Source organism: Haemaphysalis longicornis, unplaced genomic scaffold (assembly GCF_048455015.1).
Source record: "Haemaphysalis longicornis isolate Haplotype H1 unplaced genomic scaffold, Haemaphysalis longicornis Haplotype H1 scaffold_1, whole genome shotgun sequence".
In the NCBI taxonomy this organism is placed as follows: Eukaryota; Metazoa; Arthropoda; class Arachnida; order Ixodida; family Ixodidae; genus Haemaphysalis; species Haemaphysalis longicornis.
In genome coordinates this window covers 162,131,692-162,157,649 of record NW_027526203.1, presented here as the reverse complement: position 1 = coordinate 162,157,649, position 25,958 = coordinate 162,131,692, and the positions used below count along the sequence as shown (strand labels likewise).

At 50.3% G+C, this 25,958-nt stretch overlaps 1 long non-coding RNA gene and 1 pseudogene across 1 annotated transcript in view; one reads left to right on the top strand and one right to left on the bottom strand.

Moving 5' to 3' along the window:
- The window catches only part of LOC144155501 (uncharacterized), a 339,376-nt pseudogene that overhangs the window by 66,499 nt on the left and 246,919 nt on the right, over positions 1-25,958 (top strand).
- LOC144138769 (uncharacterized) overlaps positions 1-25,958 on the bottom strand; it is a 53,823-nt gene that overhangs the window by 10,446 nt on the left and 17,419 nt on the right. Inside the window, exon 5 of the long non-coding RNA XR_013315970.1 lies at positions 17,195-17,369. This is a non-coding gene — a long non-coding RNA (uncharacterized LOC144138769). The remainder of the gene's footprint in view (positions 1-17,194; positions 17,370-25,958) is intronic.

Genomic DNA, 25,958 nt, shown 5'->3' with positions numbered 1-25,958 from the left:
ATATATATATATATATATATATATATATATATTAGGGATGGGCGAATATTCGGTATTGTCGAATATTCGATCGAATAGCTCTCTATTCGTTATTCGCTTCGATCCGAATGCAGGTATTCGATATTTTCAAATTATTCGATGCTCCCGAATAGGCAGCTAAAAGCCAAGCTTTTCGGTCAAGCTTTCCGAGAGTTACCCCAGGCTTGGCCCAAGACCCACCAACGCGGACATTTCTATTATCAGTGCCGGCACTGCCGAGTTGCTGCCTTGCCTAGAGGTTCGACGAAGCTCTCGGCCGCCAGCACACATTAGGTTAAAAAAAAAGGCGGCACTGAAACGACACCGCTCCGAACATAGCGGCACCAAGCCAGCAGACTTGTACAGGCCGCCATTTTGAATAGGCATGCCGCCATTTTGAATAGGCTCGCTCAGTGCGGCAGTACGCCTATGGGTACGCCGCACTAAGCGAGCCTATTCAAAATGGCGGCCAGCCACTTGCGCTTTGCTTGGCTACGGCCGAGGATACTAGTGGCTACAATACTTCTTTTTTTAGCGGAGCTCCTAGGCGGCGCTTAAACTTGTGAATGAGTAGAGTTCCTGTATATAGCTCTCACAGGGAGCTAAGAGTCGCGCGACCCTTTTCCACGCGCCGCCGTGATTGCGACACTCCGGTTATCCACGCCGCGCAGAGAAGCTCCCACTACGGCTGCGCCGCAGCCGCCGACGCGGGCGGCACCACGCCCCGCCCAGGAACAGCAGCAGCAGAAGCGTGAGGCGCCGCCGACCGAAGCGCCCCCACCGCGCGTCGGCCGCCGTCGGAAGCGTGGCGGCGAGGCTCCTTCACCCGCGACGGGCGGCTTTCCCGCAGCAATCCGGATAACAAAGATGGCGGTCGGTCGCGCAACTCTTAGCTCCCTGCGGGAGCTATATACAGGCACTCTATGAATGAGCAGCCGGCGGAAACTGCTGCACCTAGAGCATGTGGCGCAACAGGCATTTCTTCATGAAAACTTGTGAATGCAGCAAAGGAAAGCTGTGTGTAAGATTTTGCAATAAATTTTCAACTGGTAATAGTTTTGCACAATGCTGTGCCTACGTGAGTTCTAATTATTAGAAAAAATTGTGTACATTAGTCAGGTCACAAGTTGCTCATTTGTCTTTGTGATTTGCAATGTGTACTATTCGAACTATTCGATTCGAAATTATTCGACCAAATCACTATTCGCTTCGAATTCGCTTCGAACCTCAAAATCTATATTCGCCCATCCCTAATATATATATATATATATATATATATATATATATATATATATATATATATATATATATGTTCGAATTCTACATGTTTCTTCTTTCTTAGTTTTATGTAATCGCAAGCTCAGTTTAAGGCAATATTTGCAGCGTTATTTATTTTCAGCAATAGACAATATTTCATGAAAAGTTTGCTTCCCCCCTCGCCCCCTAGTTTTTGCTTACCCCTGCACAGTTTATATGCCTCGTTTGCACTGCAGCCTTCGTAATATCGCGCAAAAACAGTCACCTTCAGAAGCAATATGAATTCTCTACTCGTCATGCAATTCGCACTTTTCTTATGGAGTTACTGAACATATATGTGTACTGTGAGCTGCCCACAATAATTTGAAGATACCACTCTACAATGAGGCACCTTATTTCTATACTCTTCCGGTTTTTTTTTTAATATTCCCTTTTCCTAAAGGCATATATACCCGTACGAAGTATACACGCAAAAATTTCTTGGCGGCGTGCATCTGACACATGAATTTCTTGAGGACAGATTGGACTTACCATAACTGTAAGCGGTCGCTTTTCTTGGCTATCGATGCGTTTCCGAGAAGGCCAGTCCCCATGAAAATTATGAACGTGTGCGCCCGTGAAATTTATGGATGTGTGTGACGAAGCGTCGCTGTGTCACACATTCGAGATGAAAGCCAATCGAGTTATATCCGCGACAGTCACGCTCTGAAAAATCGCTACCTCCAGTGTAAATAAACTTAGATCCGTGGAAACGTCACTCAAAATAATAGCGTATTATAAGCACAATTTCACTGATCTACGAAACCAACTTCGCCATTCTGCGAATGCGCGTTTAGGACATCCATGCGGTATACACCAGCCAGGGCTCAACGGTTCGCACCAGCCCCTGCAGGCCGTGTCGCTCATGCAATTGGTATACCGATTGCCTGATTTAGATATTTTAGGAACCCACCACGGTGGATGTTGTGCTGCCGAGCCCAAGGACGCGGGTTCGATTCCAGGACGCGGCAGCCGATTTTTTTTGTGTGTGGAGGCGAGAAGCGAAAATGCCTGTGTGTTCGAGATTTCGGCGCACGTTAATTAGACCCCCATGAGGTCAAAATTAATCCCGAGCCCTCCACTACGGCGCGCCTCATCACTTGTGTAGCGCCAGATATTTTATCAAACACATTTTTTGTTTCAAACATTATCAAACACACAGATACTTTATCAATCAAATCAGATATTTTAGGGTGATAACACATAATTAAACTTAAAGATCAAAACACAGCTGCTGCGCACCGATAAAGCCGCGCGCAGCTATGCGTTGTCACGTATAGGGAGTCTTTTACAAATGCCGGTCGGGTGCGTTTTTGTCCATGTGCATGCCGCATATATCCAGGAAACTCACCGAATACACAGCGCGCATGAAACGGACGGCGCATCATTCCGACATCAGTGCATGCGTGAGGCACGAATCAAAACTTGGGTTTCATTGCCGTGTGTTATTTGGCACTCATTATTTGCTGAATAAATAAATAAACTGGAATTACAACAAGAAAGTAACGTTTTATGCGGTCATCATATATAGTATCGAGTTTACTCTATTATGACTTGGCTTCCTCAGCATTCCTAGACACTCACTTCACCATGTACATTCCGGAATTTAACGCGGCCTCTTTTTCTTCGTTTCTGGAACGTGCACCATATGGAAAGACAAACGAATCGGGTTTACGCCATGTTTTTCATTCGACGTATTGGCTGTATCTTTAAGTAGTTCGCGTAGATGAGCCATAATAGAGCTTTTTTCATAACTGCCTGAAAACAGCACCCAGAAATTACTTCCAAGCTTTCCTTTCTTATTGTTGAAACATTGCGGGCCTTTCTTAGGTATATATTACGGCTGTATACTATAAAAAGGTAATCGTGAATCGACAAGGGAAACAATTCCAATTCCATTTTGCTAAGTTTTCACATGCGTCTCGCACTGTCATATACAACGTATTATTTTCCTTCAACTTTATACCTTAATGGGGAGATGTTTTTTGCGTGCTTGGGCGGCCCCTGCTTTACGCAGAGGTGTTTGTAATATTCGGAAGCCTATTTAGGGCCCATTTAAAGCATGCGTGGCCGGATTGTTTTTATGTTGCCACCTGTGTATCCTTAGACAAAAATAATTAGATAGAAGGTGTAGGGCTTCTGATGCCTGTTGTCATGCCGGCGGACAGGAGATCAGGAGATAAGACACGCGGGCTGAGAGGCCGCGCGCACTGCCGCCCCCGCTCCTCTTAATGGCCGCCTCCGTAATTGGTTTTTCTTGGGGGGAAAGCGGCTTTCTTTTTGGACGCCTCGGAATGACGCGCCCTTGAGTGCTTCGGAGGTCACCGTGTCACTCTCACAGTGCCTATGCCGGGACGACGTTCTTTGTAAACGCCACCCTTGCTTCTCTTTGTGGCCGCCGGACTAGTTCTGAAGAGCCTGGCTCCCGTCTTCAGATGCGCCGAAAGGGCGCGGCCAATTAGGGCAGTTTAACGCCGTTTTGGGGTTGCGTGCCTCGGGGCCACCGTGTTACGCTTGGAGTGCGTAAGCCCGGCGGCGGCTTTTGAAAGTGCCGCGCCGCCTAATGGCCACCCTGACCGTGGCAAATCTGCCCCGTGCACGTGTACGCATCTTCCTGCGCCCACTCCGTCTGGGGAAAGGAGAAAAGTGCGCGAAGTTTGGGAAGGCGGCGTTTGGCCCCATGATTGGTGAGATTCGAGATGTCGCTCTTACCGATCAGATGTGCTGTCCGGCTTACAATGGACACGAGGGATTATACTGCCGGGGATAACGGCCAGCAGGAGACTTAGCTGAGACTTAGCTCGGGCTGGAGACCAGCGAGCCTCCGTGCTTAGAGCACGTAAACCTTTCCGTCTAGGGCGTAACCCAGAGTCGATCGCTAAGGTATGGCACCTAGGGCGTAACTCAGAGGGTCGATCGCTAAGACGGCCATGCTTAACCAACCCTGTAATCAACTTTCTGTAACCAATTCTTGTAAACAACCGTAAATACAGTTTTTGTTTGTCACAATCTCTTCGTCCAGTCATCGTCTTCTCATCTCTTCTGCTTCGCCGCAAACACCGCCGAACTCTTCAAGCGAAGGGTTCCTTCGCCACCGAAAACGAACCTGAAAACCTACAAAAAGGTTTTTAACTGAAGGATATTTCCTTGTTGTTGGATCCTCATAACTGTTTGAAAAAATAATTTAATGGAGAAATTCTATATGCAAGCTATATAAACGTCTGCACATAATACTGGGAGTGCGATCCGCACATGTTGCCAGATAATTACAATCGTATGCCGCAGTAATTACAGTTGATTCATGAAACGGATTCAAACCCACAGTTCATATTCTTTAAATTACCCCGTTCATGTGAAGTTTAGTCGCTCTTATAGACCCTCTGATCAGCGAACGCTCTGACTAGTCCACACCTTGCACCCTTGTTTGAAATAAACACCATGAAGTGGGCTGTTTTATATTTCAACTTCCCTCTAGACATTTCACCTACCTCGAGCGCCACAGTCAGAGCACCATAATATTGTAACATATATAAAACAAATTGCATGCACTAAAGACCTAACCCTGGTGTGACACCCGTTTTGCAAAGCTCATTAGCCTGTTTCAAGGGTCTTTTCTCATTATACGTACGAACCTTCCAAGTAATCTGAAAACTAACTTCCCCATTTTTGGTTTTGTTGCCTTGCAAACTCTATCTTCTGATTTTTCCTGGTGTAATTTTTATTCGTAAGAGGCTCCAATGCATCGAACACTTGTCGCGTTCTGCTCGGCGCGAAACGAAATACAGGGCGCCAGGCGTTCTCAGAAAAAGGCGGTGTGTTGGGATATCAGGCACGCCGTCTCGCGCGTTCCTTTCTTCCTGCATGCCTTATTTTTTTGTTTTCGTCGTCGCCCCATCTCTTCTACAGTGTGTCGCAGAGGAAGTTTCAGCAGCCGAGCGCGAAGTTGGGGATGGCCGAAAAAAAAGAAAACGAAAAGAAAAGGCTTTTGTCCTTGGCCAACGTCCTACCCTCCTCTCACACGCGCACACGTGCACGCCCCTCGCAGAGCGCTCCCCCCCCCCTGCTCCTCTGCGCCTGGCAGCCGCGGCTTGGGGAGAGTGAACGAAAAGCGCGCGCTTTTGCAGGAACGAGCAGCCATGCTGACAATCAAACGGAATGGAGAAGTTCAGTAAAGCTTGATGTCGGGCTAGTTGGTGTAACATGCTTTTGAAGGTAAGTTGCGATTGTTGTGAACACTGAGACGGACACGGGAAAAAAACGCAGACTTTCACGAGAAGACGGCGCACTAGCAACTGATTTATTCGGAACAATCTATCTATGTTCACGCAGCCTTTCGTTGATACATCGGCCTGATTGTCCGATGCCTGCCTGATTGCCTGCCAACAGGTCAGCACAGTAGGAAATCTTGCGGAACATCGTGCGAGGTGCAAGTGTGAGGTCGCGTCTGAAAAAACCACCATTCTGTTCCGCCCTAAAGACAAAATGTCGCGTGAGATATACGAAGCGTTTTCAATGATATCAGGACATCAGGGTGAATGCGTCAGCACCCCTTCGATTGCGCTCACCCAGCGTGAGATTCTCTTTTTAGAATCATCTTTTTAAGGACAGCACGGGGACCGGCTTCTACCACCGCTATCTTTTTATCTGTGTATATTTCACCAGTCGGACTTCCCCTCCCCATCTATCTGGAATTTGTTGCATTCTGTGTTGTTCCATATATATATATATGTTTTTGTATTGTTCCGAATAAATCAGTTTCTAGTGCGCCGTCTTCTCGTGAAAGTCTACGTTTTTTTCCCGTGTCCGTCTCAGTGTTCACAACAAGCGCAACTTACCTTCAAAAGGAATGGAGAAGGAACATTAACATTTACTTTCGAAATTTGGTTACAAAGAATGACGGGACATCCTGTGCACCGAAATGACCACACCGAGGCATGCGGCACCGAAATTTCCGGATCCCCCACGGTTTTTGCATATTTTCTTTTCGCCCAAATTCGAAGGACTCCTTTTTCTCCCCTCATTTTGGGATCTAACCCTCCCCCCTCCCCCTCCGCCACCGCCCCCACCACGTTGGGAGTTTCTTGTCCCGCACTCCACAAAAGAACCGTTGGCTGGTAGAGCTAGAAAGTTTTGCTTGAAAAGATAGAACCAGGTTTCCAATTCGAAGTGTGTGTGCGTGTGTGCCCATGAACATGCGCGTCTGTGTTTCGCTATCAGGTCATAGTCACGGAGCAGTCGGAATCATTTTCCCATTTTAATGCAATATCGTGCATGTGGGTTCAGGTGGGCTAAACAGACCTCCGCGTGTACAGATTTACGAGAATGCACATTTAACTGGTGCTATTTCTCGAAGGAGCGAGCCCGGCGACTTTCTTCTTCGTTGCCAGTACATGCGGTTGCGGTTATAATCGCGGTAAGTCGACTATCGTTTCAAGCCACCTAATTGAAATTTTCGGTTAATTAAAGTTATGCGCTGGCCTCGGCAATTTTACACGGAATCCAATGTGGAAAATTCTCAATGATTGAAAGCCTAAGTCCATTATATAGGTTAATTGGAAGTTATTTTGAATAAAGAGCATTGAGATGACTCATTTCTCGATAAAATTCAAACTTTAAAATCCTAAAAATAGCGCCGCGATCTGTACTGACGTCGGCGCCATTTCAACTGAGACAGCGCGCAGTTGATAAAGCGGAGGCCAGTTGTGGTGGTTGAGGTTCGCGCCAGCGTACGCATCTCTCTCCCCCCTAAAAGGAACTCTACGTTTTTTGCGCAGAACGCCGTGCAAGCCGTTTCTGCGGTAGGCGCTTCAGGTTTCGATTTTAGCGATGGCTATGCCTCAACTATCATGACAACTCGTGTAGTACGCTTGACTTGGTGACGAAAGTCGACATTCTGAACGAAATTAAGACGGGGGACAAGTCGCGGACAACTAACAATGCTGTGCTTGTGCCTGTTGTTTAATTAGAAGTTTGGTGAATTCGAAGTGTTTTGCGGTACCCATGGTCTTCGTATTGACGGGAGTCGACTGTATCACTAAAGGCGATGCCCTCAAATATGCTAACGCAAAGTTCTGGGGGGCTTCATATCTGATGTACTCGCCTCACACGAGTTGAACCGACTGGCTGGTTAAAGAATTTAATCGCGAATATAATGCATTAGCTTATAATTAGTTTCTATAATCTGTACGTTAATCGATTAACACTTTCGTACCGTGAAAAAAAAATGTACCGTATAATGCGGAATATAGGTCGAGATTTTTTATAGAAAAATTTGCCCAAAAGTCACCCCTCGACCTATATTGCAGTCACTGGCAGTTGTCATCTGGCGACCGGGCAGCCCATCGAGCCCATCCAAACCCCAAAGGCACCATCGCCACCACCATCAATCGGACTCGACGCCATCTTTGTTTTGTTGCTTCTCTCGCTGTCGGCATGCTCAAAATGAGTTTAGGCACTTGGTGCGAGTTTACAGCAGCGTTTAAAAGAAAAGTTGGGGGTTTTCCAAGGCCAATGACGTGTCCGCCTTGCGCCAGTTCGGTATCACCAAAAGAAGTGTTGCTAGCGGCGTTAACTGAAAGGGCAGCTCTCGGTATGCAACGCTCGGAAGGCCTCGCTTCATGGGCGCTGCTCTGTGCACCTGTGCTGCTGTACAAAAGGGCAAATTTTGTCCGCTAGCGTCGTGCGATGTCTCTGCGAATGGATAGCCCAAGATGTTTGCTGACCGCCTGCACAGACTGGCTGTCGCTCCGGTCTGCACACGAGTGTCCCATGCTTTGCACTCGCTTCACGATGACATGGTCTTGCGAGTGTTTAAGTGCTGCATAACTGCACCGAGGACGACCTGCCGTGTGGGCGACAGCGAGCCAGAAGCAGTCGTCCGACGATACGTCAGACAGTTTTAAATGAGTAATCTGAGACGAAAAAAGTTAGTGTCAATAAAACAATGGTTGGTACCTAATTATTTTTTTTGCATTTTTCGGCTACAAGGTAAGGGGGTCGACCTATATTCCGCCTCGACCTATATTCCGCATTATACGGTATTAAATTTACTGAAAAATGTTTTTCGCTCAATTTGTAGAGCTTCTTTTTATTAATAATACGGCACCATTATTTCGATGAAATAACGTGTAAACTGGAATAATGCGATAAAAATTGTGTAAAAAAAACTGCTCGAAGATGGCTTCACCGCATGGCCCCTATGTCTCGCAAAAAAGCGCCGTCAGTGCTCCAAAATGACCTATGAAGAGCAACGAGGAGGCCATGGAGGCGCTCCTGGCCATTACCACCATCTGCGGCATCGACGTGAGCCCGCGAGAGCCGTCGTCGAGCAGCACGGGCGTCATCGTGGTCGACGACTTGGCGATCACGGCCGAGGCAATTGCCACTGGCCTCGAAACGCCCGTGCCGGTGCAGTCAGCTGTTCGCAGGGGAACTGCAGTATACCTGCGCTTTTCGGCGACCATCCCCCCTGCGGAGGTTGCGCTGCACAAGCTCCGACGGCCGGTGAGAATGTGCCGACCGCGACCACTACAGTGCGGCAGGTGTGGCAGGCTGGACCACGCCACCGCGAGCTGCAATCGCGAGAGGAGGTGCTGGCGATGCGGGGGTTCCCACCTGAAGGCGGCGTGCAAGGCCGCGAAGCCTTATTGCACCAACTGCGGGGGCCCCCACGTCGTGCTCGACCACTCCTGCCCGCGCTGGCAGGAGGAGCGCCGTGTGTGTGCAGAACTAATACGAGCCCCGGCGCCTGCCTCTCGCTTTGACGTCCGTGCGGCCCTGCGAGCGGCCACCCAGCCACAGCCAACGCCTGTCGCTCCCAATACGACGCGCCAGCAGCCAGGCAGGAGCAGCAATGCCGCCGGGACGCAGCAGACAGCCCAGCGACAGCCCAGCAGCCAGGCAGCCTCGGCGTGGTTGAAGCGAGGTCAGAAGAGCGGATGCAAGCAGCCGCCCTCGCGGCCACACACCGAGTCCCCCCATGGCTAGGAGCCGCCGCACACAGCCACTCGTGCCTACAGTGCTGCAGTGGAACGTCAATTCTCTGCGACCGCGTCATGCGGAGTTGAGTGCGTTTCTGCTGCAGCACGAGCCCCATGTCGTGGCTCTACAGGAGAGCTATGTGCGTGCGGGAAGGGACGGCTCGGGGGGGATTCGCCTGCCGGGCTACATCGGCTATCACAGCCCCACGGCGTGTGACAGTGCCCAGTGCTCGGCGGTGGTGTGTGGCGACCCGTCCCACCCCCCAGGAACCTCGCGTGCCTCATTGTTTGTGAGGAACGATGTGCAGCACGCAGAGCTGGATACCAGTGCGGTGACGACAGTTGTGCAGGAGTGCGTGGCAGTGACGTTAAGGCTGAGTGCGGGTGGTGCAGACATTACAGTGTGCAGTGTGTACGTGCGCCCTGGTCAGCGCTGGGACGCGTGCCTCCTGGATCGGCTGGTGTCCCTGTGCGCAGCCCGCCATCTCCTCTGTGGTGACTTCAACGCACACCACACTGCGTGGGGAGATGGCCGGATGGACGCTCGCGGTGAGCATCTGTTGGACGCCATGCTGCGCCTCAACCTGTCTGCGCTGAACACTGGTGAGAGCACTTTCCGGCGTGGCAATTCCGCAGCCACCGCCATTGATCTCACCCTAGTGTCAGCCGGGGTTGAGGCCACCTGGAGGAGGGAGCCCAGCACGTGGGGCTCCGACCACTACCCACTGCACATCGCACCACCCGACAGGACAACCAAGCGAGCCGCACTGCACCACGTCACCCACTGGGACCGGTTCCGGCGCTGTCTCGCCGAGCAGGACCTGGGGGAAGGAGCCGAGCTGTTCCGGGGCCTGGTTTGCTGCGCCAGGCAATCCACACAGAGCTGCACAGTAGCCGAGGGGGCCACCACGCCGGACCTGAAGCTGCTGCAGCTGCGGGCGGTGCGCAACCGTGCGGAGAAGAAGGCCCAGCGCTCGGGGGAGCGGGCGGACTGGACGGCGTACCGGCGAGTGGATGCGGCGTGCCGCCGTCACGCCAATCGCCTGAGCCGGCAGCGCTGGGCCGAGCTTTGCGTCAGCTCGGAGGCCGACCCACGCTGCCGCCGCCTCTGGGGCATCTTCAACTCCATCCTGAAACCCCAAAGAAACCGCAACCCCCTGGCTGCCATGGCCATCCGCAAGCAGGCCAGCTTTGCGGAGTTGGCTGACCTCTTCGCTGCACAATTCCTGCCGCCACACCAGGCGGAATCAGGGCCCGCTGCTGCTCTTGCTGGGACGGGGGAGGTGCACCACCCCCTGAACAACGCCCCCATCACAGAGACTGAGCTCCGCAGTGCCCTCCGCAGCTGCAAGCGTAAGTCGGCGCCAGGAGCGGACGGCCTCACCTACCAGATGATGCGCAATCTGGATGAGGTGGGGTTCGGCCGACTCCTGGCCGCCTACAACGTCATATGGGACACGGGCCAACTGCCACCTGAGTGGCTGCTGGCCATCTTGCGGCCCATACCAAAGCCAGGCAAGGGCCTTGTGGCAGTCACGGCGTACCGGCCTGTGGCCCTCACATCCTGCGGCTGCAAGCTGCTCGAACGGGTGGCACTGTGGAGGATGGAGGCCATCGCTGCGGAGGAAGAGGCCATCCCCGAGCAGCTGACGGGCTTCCGGAGGCACCGAGCAGCCACCGACTCCATCGCCGACGTCGTGGCGGCCCTTGAACACGCCAGGGCCACCAAGCAGGTGGCGGCCCTGGTGCTGCTGGACGTGAAGGGCGCCTTCAACAACCTGCAGCGTCATGCCATCTCCCTGGCCATGGAGGAGGCTGGCATTGCGGGCAAGCTGCGGGGCTTCGTCGAGGCGTTCCGGACGGGCCGCACAGCGCAGGTGCAGGTGGGGGACGCCCTGTCGGCTCCCCGGCCGGTGAACGTGGGCCCCCGCAGGGCTCCGTCATCAGCCCCTTCCTCTTCAACCTGGTGATGGCAGCCCTGCCAGGCTGCCTGCCCAGAGGAGGGGGCCACCGAGTGTACATTTCGGTGTACGCCGACGACATCGCCCTGTGGGTGCTGGGGCCGAAGGGTCAGGGCCGAGCCATTGTACAGCAACTGCAGGCGGCCATGGAGGCAGTTCGTGCCAAGCTGGCAGGTGTCGGCCTACAGCTGTCGGCGACAAAGACCGACGCCATGCTGGTGCATCCGGATGCCGCCGCCCGTGGATGGACCCGGCGCCTGACCATCGATGGCGAGGAGCTCCAATGGAGGACCAGGGTGCGGTACCTGGGGCTCACCCTGGACCACCGACTGAACTTCCGGCAGGCGGCCAAGGAGCTCCGAGCCAGGGCGCAGCTGGCCACCACAGCAGTGCGCAAGATGGTGGCCCGGGACAGCGGCTGCTCGCAGCGGACGGCCCTCCGGCTGTACAGTGCCTCGGCGGTGGGTCTCCTTATGTACGCGCTCCCACTGGTGACCCTGCGGAAACCCACCTGGCGGCAGCTGGAGGGAGACCACCGCAAGGGGGTCCGCGCTTGCCTCGGCCTGCCCCAGAGCTCGCCGTGCGAGAAGACGCTGGCCGAGGCGGGGGCGTGGACCCTAGAGATGACAGCTGACTTGCGGGCACTTGGCCAGATTGACCGGCTGAGACGCGCCGAGGGGGGCGGTCCGCTGCTGCGGCGGCTGAAGAGCCACCACCACTCGCGCATGGGGCGCATGCTGATGCTCTACGAGGAGGTGGTGGGCCCCGCGGACGCGGGACCTCGTGGCCCCGCTCCAGCTCTGGCAGCTGACGTGCGGCTGGACCTTCCGGGGCTGCACAGCAAGCGGCGGACACCCCACTGCGGGCAACTGCAGCTGGCCCGGGGTGTCGTCTGGGGCGACCTAGACGGCCACGCCCTAGTATACACAGATGGCTCGGTGCGGGAGCAGCAGGGGTCAGCCGCAGCGGCCGCCGTGCTGGGAGAGGCCACCCGACAGGCGCGGCTGTCCTATGCCTCTTCCTCGGCCACGGCTGAGCTGGTGGGGGTCGGACTGGGCCTGGACCTGCTGCTGGAAATGGAGCCCTTGCCCGAGCGCTGCGCCCTGCTGTGCGACTCCCGAGTGGCCCTGGTGCGTCTTCAGGACGGAGACTCGCACTCCCTGTTGGTGCATGGCATCCGGGAGAAGGCGGCACAGCTGGCGGACCGGGGCACTCAACTGTGCCTGCAGTGGGTCCCCGCCCACATTGGTCTGGATGGCAACGAGCGGGCGGACGAGCTGGCCGCCGGGGCACACGTGCTGCCTCCGTCGGACATGGTGGCTCAGGCGGCAGCGGACGACGCCCGCCTGCTCATCCAGCGACACATCCAGACCAAGCATCCGGACCCGCGGCTGCGTGTCGGAGGGGGCCTACTGCCTGTGCGGGCCTCACGCCTGCCTCGACGACTGCGCTCGGCCATCCTGCGCCTCCGAGTGGGGGACGTGTGGACGGCGGAGCGGAAGCACCGTCTGGGGCGGGCGACCAGCCCCTCCTGCACCCACTGCCGAGCGCCCGTGCAGTCCCTGCCGCACGTGCTATACGAGTGCCCCAAGTTTGCGGCAGGGCGGGCAGAGCTGCTGGTCGTGCTTCACGGAGCGCGGCCACTTGAGGACCTGCTTTGGCCCCCTGGCAGTGCTAGGGAGCGAGACAAAGTGCTCGAGGCCCTGGGTACATACCTGCGGGCCTCGGGGCTGCACAGCGCACTCCACTACAGCTCTGCCTAGCTGCCCAGATTGTGGAGGAGTGCTGCTGCTGAAGCAGCTTCTGTACTTGTGTGTGTGCGTGTGTGACCCCTTTTACAAGTGTGCTGTGTCCTTTGTAGATTCATGTGTTGTCTACATCTGTAGTGTTTCTCTGTAATGTTAATTTTCCCAGTGTGTAACCTTTTTTTTTTCTCTCTTCTGTGTTTTATACTTACCCTTATTCCCCTTTTTCCTTTTTTTTTCTCTTTTGTGTTTTATATTTACCCTTGCGCGAGTTACATGCATTGTAATGTCAACCTTCTCCCCCTATCCTCCTATTCCTATGTATTCTTTTCTCCCTATCCTCCCCCTCCCCCCCTACACCAGCAGGCGTTCCGGTGTCCGCCCCCTAGGCGAGACAAACTACGCCTGTTGGTGGCTTTTCCTTTTCCTAAGTACAATAAATACATACATACATACATATAGTCGTCATGACCAATGACGGCTGTACTTGTTGTCGGTCATTTTGGTACAAAATCTCATGACGACTATATTTGTCAAGGGGAGCGAAAGGGTTAATCGTCCACCCGTAAAGCAAACGAAAGAAAACGTCTTGTTGCGATCGAGGAAGACGAGGGTGGAGAGGTTGCGGGGAACATCAAAGGTTTAACTAAGATGCATTTCAGTATGACCGCGCAACCGTGGTCTATATATACATCCCTATAAAGGCGAGTAACCCATATTTGAAAAAAAAAAAAAAAAAAAAAAACGTAAACTTGTGGACATCCAAGCAACATCGCAAAAATTATGTTTAAATAACACACCTGAAATGATATCGCATGGACGTTCACAAAAAAATGATCTCAGGTGAAACATTGTATGGACATCGCAGAGATGTTCTAAAATGACGTTGGATGTTAGTACCATTTGTGGATATCCTATGGATTTCCGTGGTTTGCTGGGTTTTACCCAGCACTTCTACTGCCAGGCTTGAGGCCACCGGTACCTACAACATGGCACAGGAGCTCATAGAAGCACACTGTATTGGACAACTTAATCGACTAACCAAAACACCTCCCGGAGAGCATCTGCTCAAGGCCTCCAACTCAAAGTGCCTATCATCACAGCCTCCAGGTCTTCTGTCCCACTGGAAATTCCCGCTAGCGTCAAAATCCGCCCCCTCCCTCGAAATATGCACCCTGACGCACACCGGGCCGCAGGATGCAGAGGGCCAAAGTGCTTGCAGAAAAGTACCCGATATGTCCAGACACAGTGTATGTCGATGCAGCTGAATACTGACACCTCAATGCATTCGCAATAGCAGTCATCAATGCCCCAAACAATCCGCCACTTACTTCTCTCACGATCTGCACGGCAGAACCCGTCATGGCGGAAGAGGCGGCAATCACAGTAGCTCTTGCAAGTCGGCCACCACCCTCAATCATATTTTCTGATTCGAAAACGGCCATTAGAAATTATGCTGCGGGTACCATCTCACCCCAGGCCCTAAAACTTCTCCTTCAAAACCCACCTACTACCCAAGTTGAGATTTGGACTCCTGCCCACACTGGGCTTGGGGGTAGCGAGGTGGCACACACGAAAGCCCGAGCACTCACCTTCCGGGCGTGTCCCACCTCTGTAGCCTCTCACAGAGCCATATCAGCCCGAGATAGCCTATTGAGTTACAACTAAATAACTACTCATTACCGCCTCTCTCGCCTCAAATACCCACCGGCCCACCCCTCACTGACTTCCACGGAAGAACGACTATGGAGGCTTGCACAGACCGAATCCCTTCCCAACAGGGCCCTCCTCCATCACATACATCCCTCAGTTTATCCCTCTCCCTTTTGCCCACTATGCAGAGACAAGGCCACAGTGCAACATCACATGTGGGCTTGTTCATATGATCCCCTACCTCAAATCAATTCCTCGGAGCTCTGGGAGGCAGCGTTGAGCTGCTCTAACCCGGAGAGACCAAAGACCATCATAGCCCGGGCTACGAAGGTCGCCACACAGCTCCGGCTGCCGGCCACCTCCCTCGCCTAGAGGTCTTCTTTAATAAAGTGCTTCTCTTTCTCTCTCTCAAAAATACCCTGGCCAATAAACTTCCTGCAGCAACCTTTGTTTGCTCTTGTTTATGCCAAAATGGCCTGCCCACGCATGATCAGAGCGAGCAAACCCTTCCAATACCTTTTCGATCGGCACCACTATTTGATCGTATTCTCTTCCGTGCTTATCTTCATACTTGCAATACAGAAGTCCCTGTCTTTCTAGGAAGGTGATATTCCTAGGTACCACACCTTTCTCTGAGTTAACTGCCAGAACCTCAAGTGACACTTTTATGCTCCGCTCTAAAAGTTTCCCAGTCCAGCAACTGTTCGCAGACGGGCGCAGTGGGTGCTACCACTGTTGGCTGAAGCTCACCCTCGCTTACCCTACCTGACATGCCCTGTTCTGGAGCCTGGGATGCCCCCGAGTCACCATCATAAGTCTCTGTTGTCTCAGGAACAGAAGCATTAGATCTTGGTTGCGCAACCACCTCGGACAAACTCTCCGACTCGTCTACTTCCACCTCACTTGGCTCACGGCTCTAACATATCTCATTCACCAGTTTCCGCGCCTTAGATCGTGTCAGTGCCATTACTTGCGTGTCTGTGAAGGCACATTCCCTTTGGTTCAGCAACGCCTCGGAGATGAGCTGTTCGAGAACAGGTATGGATAGCTTTCAGGCAACCCGTTTAAAACAGCGGCAGTAGTCTCCAGGACCCCAAACGGTCCTTCGATTTTCGACTTTGCTGTCGGCAAACATACTGAATCCTCGCTGACCGCCTGTCTTATCCACGCACAACCTGACACGTAGTCTTCCGCTCTCAGATACCTCGGGTGGACGACATCCATGGTAGCTGCCTAATCCCTATCACCCTGCATTACTGCCCATTTACCACGACCTCCTTTGTGTATGGTTTTAACAGGTCCTGGTTGTTTGGATGGGTGTTCACACACGCAAAAGCCGGCCTCTCATTCCGTAATTTCGAGCAAAGTGTAACACGTTATACACATGACCAGTCACCTGGCATCGAAATTTCTCAGCGGGTCTTCCAACTCTCTGACGACCCTTTTTGGTATCGCGTTAGGTACAGCATTGCTTCCCAGCCATCTTTTAGCCTCCATGAAGCAGTTCTGCGGTGCCGGAGGGTAATTTCCTTCCTGAAATGGTCCTAGTGCGCATCCTGACTGTCTCTACCTTCTTTGATGTTTTGGCTAGCTACATATTCATTACCCAGCTGGGCTGCCTTCTTCACGGATATGCCAACCTGCCTGTGTTTAACCCACAAGCGCATGCTTACTGGCAAAGTCTCGTAAAACCGCTCTAAACACATGAGTTCTTTCAATTTAGAGAAATCCCCATCGGCGTCGGAGCCCTTAACCCATTCCGTGATGTTATCGCTCAGTCCCCAAGCAAACTCAATGAAGCTTTCGCTTCGTTTCTTGTTGTCTTGGCGAAACCTTCTCCGAAACTCCTCTGTCAAAATTTTCTACTTCGCGAGCAAGCTCGACTTCACCAAATTGTAGTTTTCTGCATTGCCAGCACTTAGGTGTGCCACAACCTGCGATGTTTCCCCCAGAAGCAACGACAACTGCTGTGGCCAGGTATCGCGGCTGAATGATTGCCTCTCACACAATCTTCCAAAATTTACTAGGTAGAGACCGATGTCATCTCGCATCTGCAGCAAATTTGTCATCTTCACAGCACCTCCTTGGACGACTGAGGAATCCCCATTTGCCAACCTAGCTTGCTGAAGATTTATTTCCTCAAGCTTAATCTGGGCATCTCTGGCATCTTTCTCGTCCTGCCTTGTCCATTCCTCATCCTGCCTTTTTCGCTTTTCTTCCTTTTCCTTTTCCACTCGACAAATTTTGGCCCATGTGTCTGAAATTTCGTCCTCCTCAAAATCCATCTCCTCAATAGTTCTGCGAATTTCAAGTTTCCTCCTTCTTCCACTCACTTGTAACCCCAACTCCGCTGCTAGCAGCAACCCCAACAAGTTGCTGCTAGCAGCAACTCATCCTTCATGCCCTTTGTTATATTCATGCTTGAAGAGAGCTTTTTGCCTACAAGCACAAATTAACTACACACATGGTGGCAGAAAATTTAGTGCCTGAATTGAACCTTGTTCAAAATCATCTGGCAAATCGTAGTCGCTCAAGCACTTACCAGCGTACAGTGCTTGTGTCTTCCGGAGCCACGTTGCATTGGTCGATCCCAGATCGCCATTGCTGCACCTTCTTCAAATGTCAGAAAGGCCTTGTTGTCTTCTTCCTGGAGTCTTCTGTCTGCTCATCACTCGCACCTTCGTCGCTCATGTCTCCCAGAGGCCACAATGAGGAATCTGCACTGATCAAAGATCAGGTGGTACTTCCACACAAAGTTTTTTCATCCGCCTTGGCTTATCCCATCACTGCCAACCACTTTGTTGTGAAGGGGGCCAGACTGCAGACTTGCGACGATGAAATGGTCGTTTGTTTTTGGCTACATCCTCATTAACAAGGCCCCAGGCCTTTCATCATCTCGATGAGTGTTCTGCGGACAGCCACTCTCTACCGCTACCCCACGACGATTCCCTTGTTTCTCTCTTCTCTGGCGGGCTCGAGTCGCATGCAGCGCAACGGCAGCGCAGTTCCGAGAAGCTGGCCTTCCGTCTCAGCTGAAGCTTTGACTCGCTGTTGTCCCCCACAATTCGACGGTGTGTACACAAAACCTTTGGAGAAGAGAGAAACCATGGGCAGCGGTAGAGAGTGGCTGTCCACGGAACGCTCCAGGCGACGAAAGGCCTGGGGTTTTGTTAGTGAGGGTGTAGTAAAAAATAAACATCCATTTCCTCATCACTGGTCCACAGTCTGGCCTCCTTTGCAACAACAGGGTCATCCTAGCGGCCAATATCAGTGTAATTTTTTTTTTTCAAGATACCTCAAGATACCATTGAGAGCTACACAGCATTCATAAGAAAGCTGGTTTTGCTGCAAGATTTAATTTCATCTATGCGACTTTTTTGAACACACCCTGTCGATGCACAATGTATTGGTCAGAACCTAGCCTATAACAACTCTAAAGTAAAAAGTGGCAAAAGTATAAGCTGACAGACAGTAAATTGTAAGAAAATAAGACAGTGCTGGCTGTCCATGCTGGCTACCAGCTTGTCAATCTGATGATGATGGTTGGATGTTTATGGCGCAAGGCCAACTAGGGCAAAGAGCACCAAAACAATGGTTATGTATGATGGATGAGGATGTAAACTGTAAAATTGCTCAACAAAAGCAAAATTAAAATCAGTAAAATCAGTAAAAGACAATGAGGATGGCTGGTGTAAAAGGTCAGGGTGTGATAGTGCATGGCAAGAAATTAGGTGCAAAAACTATGCGTGATAGGAAATGATGTGTAAAAATTTTATTTCACTTAGAAACTTAAAAGTGCGCTGTAGAGGAATCATGGGATCATCCGCTAAAAACAGTGCTGGGTGTAGTGTGATGTGTTGCCTGTATAGTTGTGGGAAATGTTTGCGTCTTGTTCAGTCGAGTGCTTTGCATGTAATGAGAATGTGAATTACGGATAGGCCCTCCCCACACCTGATACACAAGGGTCTTGAAGATCCAGTAAGCAGAGGGGAGTGTGTCGCATGTCTGTGGCCTATCTGCAATCTAGCTAGGGCAACTTCGATGAATCTGTTGCGTGAACCGAGTATCGTATCATCTTAAGTGTGGTTTTACTATGTGTAACTTGTTGTCTACCTGTGTACTCCAGTCGGCTTGCCATGTTTTGTGAAGGTGTTGTCTTATGTGTGGTTTGAGGTCGGTGTAGGGTATTATTGTTATGTCCACTGCGTTTGTAATTGCAGCAGCGGCGGCCATTCGATCCGCGGTCTCATTTCCCGCGATTCCTGCATGGCCTGGAACCCAGCACAGGACTAGTTGAAATTTTTTTGCATATGCAGACATTATGGCACTAAAAACTAGATTGACAAATGTTTTTTTTGGGCCTGTGAGATGCACACACAACGCTCAAAGAGTCTGTAAAGATGACTGACTTAGGAATTTGTTTTATAAGAATGTGCTGTACGATCAATAAAAGCCATATGCTTCCGCTGAGAAGATAGTGGTGTGTATGCTCATGGTTCTGCAAGAATGAAAGTTGGGACCATGAGCGGCACATGACACCATAGTTAAAGTTTTCGAGGCATCACTGTAAAACTCAGCACATTTATATTTATCCTGCAGGGACAAGAAGTGCTGCAGAAGCGCAGTTCTCGAAACCCTGTTTTTATCTATTTTCATAAATGATAAATCACATGATACAGGCTGAAGTTGGATGATACAGGCTGAAGTTGCCATGGTGGCAAAATGTCAGTAATTGATGATGTGTACAAGTCTAAAAAGGAGATGGTGAGAGCCGATGCCTCCTCTCTCATCTGTGTGAAAAAGGCAGAGAAACAGATGGGCGATTTACAAAAAGTTTGAACAGGGACGTATCTTTAAGAGCAGCCCTAAACGGGTGACTATTTATTGATGAGATGTTAAAAGCGTATAGTAAATCTGTGGTATATTCGTTGATGTTCTCGGCACCATTTTTGCATTCCAAGCTTGTCAATCTTCTGAACTAGATTTTTTTTTTTTTTTTGATGGGCGATAATAATGCACAGCTGTCAATAACAGAATTAACAAAAACAACGTTGATGCTTTCCTTTCAAACCTGAAAGGTGTTTACGACAGACACAAGCTAACTCCAGATCGCATCTACAATTGCGATAAAACAGTGCACAACTGCACACTATCCATCAAAGATTGTAGCAGCACGCGGTCAGAAGCAAATTGGTCAAGCGACCTCAGCAGATCGCGGTGAATTGGTGACCGTACTGTGCAGTGTCAACGCCATAGATAATGCTCTGCCACCAGTGTTTATTTTTCCCCGCGTGAGATTTAAGGATTTTTTTCTGCAAGGCACCCCAGCCAAAAGTCTTGGTTTGGGCAACAGGACCGAATGGATGTTCGGCAAACTGTTTTTGCTGGAATTTGAGCACATTGTGAGGCATACAAAGTGCTCGAAGGAAGAACCCATTCTTCAAATTCTTGACAATCATGAGAGCCACGTCAACATAAGCACCATCAACAAGGCCAATGAGAGTGGTGTCATCCTACTGACCTTTCCCCCACACTGTAGCCACCGCCTGCAGCCACTTGATGAGTCAGTGTACGGACCATTTAAATCTCGGTACAATGCTGCTTCCAACGATTGGCTCATTAATTAATAACCCCGGGAAAGCCATCTCCATCCACAATGTTGCAGAACTAGTTGGATCTGAGTACGTGTTAATGGTGACACAAAAGAACATAGTTTCAGGCTTTCAGAAAACAGGGATTTGGCCTTTCAATGGCCTTTCAGTCTATGCTCGTTACAGCGGACCCGGCAACAACGGACTTTCGGTTACAACAGACCATTTCTGTTGGTTTGTCTGGTCCCCATGCATTTTAAATGGAGTCCACTCCACTCATAACGGACAGGGCTAGAGCAGACTATCGGCTACAACAGGCTAAATTTTAGGCGAAAATTGTTTCGACTGAATATTTATAGCGGGCTTCCGCGGGGCCGGCACCCGATATGCTTTTTCTTTGTTTAGTTTGGCAAGAAAACTGTTATGTCTGGCAACATTGCTGGCAGCTGGGTCGTTGGCGCAGCCAAGCCAAGCCAGTGGCTTTTTTTTTTTCTTTTTTTGTGCGACCAGCGGCATGAGCGGCAGGCTAGCTGATTTCATTGTCGGATAAATTAAGCGTAATTAACGCTGTCGAACATGGGGAAAAGCAGGCCGACATCGCCAGAAGTACAGGCCTGCCTAAGCAGACGGTGTGCTCTACCGTCAAGAACAAGGCCGCTGCCGATAAACGAGACTCCGGTGAGATTGAAAACAGCACTATCGAATACGCAAAGTGTTGCACCCGGAGGCGAGTCTGCCCTCGTCAGTTTTTTTATGGAATAAAAACTCGGGTTCAGTGGAGTCCTGTCTTTATTATTCCCACACATGCATCGTTCCCGTTCCATTCGGTTAAAAAGGTAAGAAATGCCTCAAGTAGGGAGGGTTGGTTCCCATCCATTGTGTGCAATCTGCCGGTAACTGTGCGCAGTCAAACTGGTCTAACTTTCAATTTCACAGCTGTCCGTCATCAGATTATTTCATAACAGCCGTTTCAATGACCAGACTAAAATCGTTAAAAATGTGGAAGCTGCCTTGGGGGAACGTCAGGCTGCGGTCCGATTTGTTTGATGAACGGTTTCGGGAAGACCTGCCTCGTCGTGAAGGGACTTAAAAGAGCGTAGCTAATTCTGATGGCCACGACCGATGTTTTATAGTTGGTTAATAATTGCACCTAGTTATATTATTGCTTTATTTGTTCAGCTTATCATGCATCTTTACACGCTTGATCGCATGCGCTAGGCCTTTTCCAAATGCCGGTGCTAAGCTTTAGAAACGGTGTTTACACGATTCTTTGACCTCGCGCGAACACTGTGCAGAGATGCTGAAAGCGTGGAGAAAGAACAAAATGTATGTACAGTGCAGACCATTTATAACGTAACCGCTTATAGTGCGGGACCAGATATAACGCAGGTTTTCGTGACCACCGGTTTGCCTCCCATAGAGCTCAATGCATAAGCATACCGCTCAAGATGCGGTTGGCCGAAGCACAATACCGTTTATAGTGCGGTTTTTCGGCGGGTCTGCTCATCGACCGGCGCAGCTGGGGCATCGTTTTAGGGTAGCAAAAGAAAAAAGAAATGATGAAACTGGCCATCTGACCAGCGCACACCCCTTGCTCTCCTCTAACTTTGACACAGAAGCAAAAAATAGGCACCCTTTAGTTCGCGCGTACGTAATAACCACAGCTGTCCTTGCTTGATGCACCTCGGAAGATAGCGACCGGCTCCCCGTCCGCGCGTGGCAAGTTGTTTCTATTAATCATGAACCGCATGGCCCGTTTTCGCACACGAATTGTGCATGTCGGCGTTGCGCGTGCGTTTTTTTTCATGCTCGCGTCTATGATTCCGCGCTCGCGGTGGCTTCTTTGCGTGGCAGTGGGAGGAGCCTGACGACTTGCACCAATGGAAAGACGCGCACCTAATGGCGGGAGATTCAAAGCGCTCCGAGCCGGCTAGCCGCGCCAGAGGTGTTTAGGCTAAAGTCCCTCGATCAGATGAAGGGACTTTAGTTTAGGCTTACCGCCGCGGTATTTTTTGATGGGCGCTTTCACAAGCAGCGTGGATGGCAGTTTATATTCCACTTTGGGGTCACATTATCAGCTCTTTTCTTGCATGAGCATCTTCGCTTGCGCCTCGTGCGGCATTTCAGCGAGCGGTTAGAAGTGGTCGCTGGAGCTGCCTGCACCGCTTCACGGCCAGTGCCGACGCCATGTTGCAGCCTCTTACCGCGCCGCACACATTACGTCAGTTGTATCCGCGCCGGCATCTCAGCTCTTTTCTTGCCCTAGTAGCACAAATTGTTGCCGCAACGTTTCTGCCGTGTTGCCAATGTTGTGTAACGTTAGGCGACGTTACACAACGTGGTGACAATGTTGCCAAATGTGGGCCAACGTTGGACACATTCAGCAACATTGACGCAACGTTTACAAACAACGTATAGGCAACGTTGCCTGTATGCACGTTTTTTCACGTTGCAGCAATGTTGCCAAATGTGGGCCAACGTTGGACACATTCAACAACATTCACGCAACGTTTACAAACAACGGATGGGCAACGTTGCCCATATGCCCATTTTTGCACGTCGCAGCGATGTTGGTAAATGTGGGCCAACGTTGGACGCATTCAACAACATTCACGCAACGTTTACAAACAACGGATGGGCAGTGTTGCCCGTATGCATGTTTTTTCACGTTGCAGCAATGTTGGCAAATGTGGGCCAACGTTGGACGCATTCAACAACATTCATGCAATGTTTACAAACAACGGATGGGCAGTGTTGCCCGTATGCATGTTTTTTCACGTTGCAGCAATGTTGACAAATGTGGGCCAACGTTGGACACATTCAACAACATTCACGCAAAGTTTACAAACAACGCATAGGCAACGTTTCCCACAGGCACGCTTTCTTGCATTGCAGCAATGTTTACAATATTGGATACATTCATGCAACGTTTCAACGTTGCCCTTTACACGCTTTTTTCGTGTTGCAGGAATGTTGCCAAATGTTGGCAAATGTCATATTTATGATGTTAAACGATTGTATGGGGAGTTACATAAGCTGCCTAAAAATTCAAATGATCCCGTACAGCAGACTTGAATGTTTGCGATGTAGTACATGTAACATCGGGATACGTTAATTTCGGGAGTGTGGTTAAATGTGATGCACAGTTTCTACAATGCCCATGAAAAATCCAGAAACAACATTGCCTGTGTGCATGTTTATCTAGGTTTTCGCAATATTGAGGAATGTTGAATGTATATAGCAGCTTTCCATTTATTTATTATGTGAACACCACACTAACCCATATGTTTTGGAGGGATTACGTCGCCTATAAAATTTCAAATGGTTATGCACAACGGACGCCTTAGCCGCAGTTCACTAGCTGTACCATCGCCTCCTGTACTTTACTGTACTTTAGCTGCGTAGAATACGGCATTTACACACACACGCAAGCACGACGCACGTACATAAATGAAATCCCCATCGTCAGCCTGTTCACTGCAGGACGAGGGCCTCTCCCAGTACGGGAAGTTTTCGCCGAATGCTACACCAAAGGGGCCAATCTTGTTCTCGTGAATGGATGCCGTTTTCTTAGGCATCGCCTATCTCGTGTAGCCTCTCTGATATCCGCTGATGATATACCACAGGACCAGGTAGCACCCCAGACCGGGAAATATAATGGAACAAAGGGCGGCACCTGTACTGGATTTGAAGTTATTCAGAGGCAGACAGCAGGGCACCCTACATCGATGTGTGATCATTTAGAGACACAGCTCTCGAAAAACTGCAGAAATGCATGTGGAGGAGTGTCACGCTGAGCGTGTAGATCCCCCATGAAATCTAAAAGGAACCGTGAGCGTTTGAACGTTTCTCAAAACGAAAGAAACGCGTGGTGCCGGTTCGATGGATGGCGCAACCAAACTCGGCGACAGATCTGTTTATTTTAGTCCCTCATTTGTTGGATTATCACACAATATTTCTACATGTTGAGTGGATACAGCCTAGAATAAAATAATACCGCCATTCCGCGCATCGTGCGTTTCATTCAGGTGCTGCGCCGTTCTAAGACGGTCATTTTTTTTTTCAAAATGGCCACCAGCTGTCCCATAAATGAAATTTGTTTTTATTTCATTTTTTTTAGTAAGCGGGTAAATCTCATCGCCGTTCTTGGTGTTAATCAAAATATGCCACAAATATGGGACCTTCGATTGAAGATTGACCGCGAACAAAAGATTGTTTTGTTCAGGAAAAACTTGCAAAAACGCATTTATTGCTCTATCATTCTGTATAATTAAAATACACAAACAGGCTTCGTTTACGTTCGAGAACAGAATTTTAACAGGTCAGGCAGGCAGATTCCTGATCATAGCCAATACTCTTTCTAGCCTCAGTTATTGGTGTCGTGCATGAGCTCGCGTCATCCGCAATGATCGTGTTGGCGGCGGCATTCCTTTGTGTCGGGCGCATGGGCCCGCGGCGATTTCGTCCACGTGGAAGAATTAGAACCTCTGTTGTTCATGCAGGCGTAATTATTATATTCATAATTACGTCCTACAAATATAAATGTCCGTATTCTACCTGTTTCCTCCTAGTTTTACGAAATAGCAAGCTCAGTTTAAGCCAATCTTTGCAGCGCGTTATTTGTTTTCACGCGCCAATAAACAAGAATGAGAAGTTTGCATTCCCCCTCGTCTCCTACTTGTCGCTTACCCCTACTTCATTTATATGTCCCATTTGCACTTCAGCCTTCGTAATATCGCTCAAAAACAGTCACTTTCAAAGGCAATCATGAATTCTGTACTGGTCGTGCTGTACTCGCACTTTTCTTATAGAGTTGCTAAACAAGTGTGCTTTTTTTACGGTGAGGTGCCCACAATAATTTGAAGATGTGACTCAACAACGAGGCACCTTATTTCTATACCCGTTTTTTTTTTTTGTCATTCACTTTTTCTAAAGGTATATACGCGTACGACGTATACGCGCAAAAATTTCTTGGCGGCGTGCATCTGGCACATGAATTTCTTGAGGACAGATTGGACTTACAATAACTGTAAGTGGTCGCTTTTGTTAGCTATGGACGCGTTTCCGTGAAGTCCAGTCCTCGTGAAATTTATGAATGTGTGCGATGAAGCGTCGCTATGCCACACCTAGATCAAGTTATATAGGTGCGACCGTCACGCTCTGCATAATCACTACCTCCAGTGTAAATCAACTTATATCCGTGTAAATGTCACCCAAATAATAGAATTGCACTGATGTACGACACCAAATTTGCCATTCTGCGAATGCGCTCTTGGAACATCCGTGCGGTGTACCAGTCAGGGCTCAACGGTTCGCACCAGCCGCAGGCCGTGTCGCTCATGCAATTGGTATACCGATTGTCCCATCTTAGTGCGATTTAGTTACTTTAGGAACCCACCACGGTGGCTGTTGTGCTGCTGAGCCCAAGGATAGAGCCCAATGACGTGGGTTCGATTCCAGGCCGCGGCAGCCGCTTTTTTTGCGGGTGTGGAGGCGAGAAGCGAAAATGACTGTGTTCGAGCGTCGGCGCGTGAAACCTCATAATCAGCCAAATCAGATATTTTAGGGCGATTTTAACACATCATTAAACTTAAAGAGGAAAACACAGCTGCTGCGCATCGATAAAGCCGCGCCCAGCTTTCACCCTCGACTGTGCGCGCTGTCACGCATGGCCAGCTATCGGGCTGTTTTCGTGATGCCAGTCGGGTGCGTTTT